This window comes from Triticum dicoccoides, chromosome 4B, assembly GCF_002162155.2.
Source record: "Triticum dicoccoides isolate Atlit2015 ecotype Zavitan chromosome 4B, WEW_v2.0, whole genome shotgun sequence".
Lineage (NCBI taxonomy): Eukaryota > Viridiplantae > Streptophyta > Magnoliopsida > Poales > Poaceae > Triticum > Triticum dicoccoides.
The window spans coordinates 649,853,092-649,856,439 of NC_041387.1; positions in this window are offsets into that span (position 1 = coordinate 649,853,092).

The following is a 3,348-nucleotide window of genomic DNA, read 5'->3' on the forward strand; positions in this document are numbered from 1 at the left end:
CATGCATTTCAGATGTTCACAACATCCACAAACAACGTTCGAGGTTCAGCACACTGAGCGGTGCATTAAGGACATAAGCCTTCTACGAAGCAACAAGGACAATCCTCAGTTTACGGACCCAGTGCGCATAATTGCTACTATCAACTTTCAACTAAATTTTTTCTAGGAACATATCTAAAACAGTAGAACTAAAGCGCGAGCTACGACATAATTTGCAAGAATCTTTTGACTATGTTCAACATAATTAAGTTCATCTTATGAACTCCCACTCAGATAGACATCCCTCTAGTCATCTAAGTGATACATGATCCGAGTCAACTAGGCCGTGTCCGATCATCACGTGAGACGGACTAGTTATCATCGGTGAACATCTTCATGTTGATCGTATCTACTATACGACTCATGCTCGACCTTTCGGTCTCTTGTGTTCCGAGGCCATGTCTGTACATGCTAGGCTCGTCAAGTCAACCTAAGTGTTTCACGTGTGTAAATCTGTCTTACACCCGTTGTATGTGAACGTTAGAATCTATCACACCCGATCATCACATGGTGCTTCGAAACGACGGACTTTCGCAACGGTGCACAGTTAGGAGGAAAACGTTCTTGAAATTTTAATGAGGGATCATCTAATTTACTACCATTGTTCTAAGCAAATAAGATGCATAAACATGATAAACATCACATGCAATCAAAAAGTGACATGATATGGCCAATATCATTTTGCTCCTTTTGATCTCCATCTTCGGGGCTCCATGATCATCATTGTCACCGGCATGACACCATGATCTCCATCATCATGATCTCCATCATCGTGTCTCCATGAATTTGTCTCGCCAACTTATTACTTCTACTACTATGGCTACCGGTTAACCATAAAGTAAAGTAATTACATGGCGTTGTTCAATGACATGCAGGTCATACAATAAATAAAGACTACTCCTATGGCTCCTGCCGGTTGTCATACTCATCGACATGCAAGTCGTGATTCCTATTACAAGAACATGATCAATCTCATACATCACATATCATTCATCACATTCTTCTTGGCCATATCACATCACATAGCATACCCTGCAAAAACAAGTTAGACGTCCTCTAATTGTTGTTTGCATGTTTTACATGGCTGCTATGGGTTTCTAGCAAGAACGTTTCTTACCTACGCAAAAACCACAACGTGATATGCCAATTGCTATTTACCCTTCATAAGGACCCTTTTCATCGAATCCGATCCGACTAAAGTGGGAGAGACTGGCACCCGCTAGCCACCTTATGCAACAAGTGCATGTCAGTCGGTGGAACCTGTCTCACGTAAGTGTACGTGTAAGGTCGGTCCGGGCCGCTTCATCCCACAATACCGCCGAAACAAGATTGGACTAGTAACGGTAAGCATATTGAACAAAATCAACGCCCACAACTACTTTGTGTTCTACTCGTGCATAGAATCTACGCAATAGACCTAGCTCATGATGCCACTGTTAGGGAATGTAGCAGAAATCAAAAAAATTCTACGCATCACCAAGATCAATCTATGGGGTAATCTAGCAACGAGGGGAAGGAGAGTGCATCTACATACCCTTGTAGATCGCTAAGCGGAAGCATTCAAGAGAACGGGGTTGAAGGAGTCGTACCCGTCGTGATCCAAATCACCGGAGATCCTAGTGCCGAACGGACGGCACCTCCGCGTTCAACACACGTACAGCCCGGTGACATCTCCCATGCCTTGATCCAGCAAGGAGAGAGGGAGAGGTTGGGGAAGACTCCGTCCAGCAGTAGCACAACAGCGTGGTGGTGGTGGAGGAGCGTGGCAATCCTGCAGGGCTTCGCCAAGCACCGTAGGAGAGGAGGAGAAAGAGAGGTAGGGCTGCGCCAACAGGAGAAGAACTTCGTGTGTTGGGCTGCCCCTTTGCCTCCACTATATATAGGGGGAGAGGGAGGGCTGCACCCCCACCTAGGGTTCCCTTCCTAGGGGTGGCGGCAGCCCCAATCCCCATCTAGGGTGCGGCCAAGGGGGGAGAGGGGGGAAACTTGCCCCCCAAGAAAGGTGGAAGCACCCCCTCCCTAAACCCTAGGCGCCTTGGGCCCTTGTGGGGGGGGGGCACCAGCCCACCTGGGGCTGGTTCCCACCCACACTTGGCCCATGCTGCCCTCTGGGGCCGGTGGCCCCACTTGGTGGACCCCTGGACCCCTCCGGTGGTCTCCGTACACTACCGGTGATGCCCGGAACACTTTTGGTGGCTAAAACCATACTTCCTATATATAAATTTTTACCTCCGAACCATTCCGGAACTCCTCGTGACGTCCGGGATCTCATCCGGGACTCCGAACAACATTCGGTAACCACATACATCTATTCCCTATAACCCTAGCGCCATCGAACCTTAAGTGTGTAGACCCTACGGGTTCGGGAACCATGGAGACATGACCAGACGTTCTCCGGTTAATAACCAACAACGGGATCTGGATACCCATGTTGGCTCCCACATGTTCCATGATGATCTCATCGGATGAACCACGATATCAAGGACTCAATCGATCCCGTATACAATTCCCTTTGTCCAGCGGTATTGTACTTGCCTGAGATTCGATCGTCGGTATCCCGATACCTTGTTCAATCTCGTTACCGGCAAGTCTCTTTACTCGTTCCGTAACACATCATCCCGTGATCAACCCCTTGGTCACATTGTGCACATTATGATGATGTCCTACCGAGTGACCCCAAAGATACCTCTCCGTCACGCGGAGTGACAAATCTTAGTCTCGATTCGTGCCAACCCAACAGACACTTTTGGGGATACCCGTAGTGCACCTTTATAGCCACCCAGTTACGTTGTGACGTTTGGTACACCCAAAGCATTCCTACAGTATTCGGGAGTTGCACAATCTCATGGTCTAAGGAAATGATACTTGACATTAGAAAAGCTTTAGCATACGAACTACACGATCTTTGTGCTAGGCTTAGGATTGGGTCTTGTCCATCACATCATTCTCCTAATGATGTGATCCCGTTATCAACGACATCCAATGTCCATGGTTAGGAAACCGTAACCATCTATTGATCAATGAGCAAGTCAATTAGAGGCTTAGTAGGGACATGATGTTGTCTATGTACCCACACATGTATCTAAGTTTCCTATCAATACAATTATAGCATGGATAACAAACGATTATCATGAACAAGGAAATATAATAATAATAACTAATTTATTATTGCCTCTAGGGCATATTTCCAACAGAGGAAACCCTAGGGAGGCGCCCCACCTCCTCAAGCAACGTGGGAAGGGGGCTTGGGGCACACAACCCCTTAGTGGGCTGGTGTGGTCCCTCCCCATGGCCCATGAGGCCCCCAAC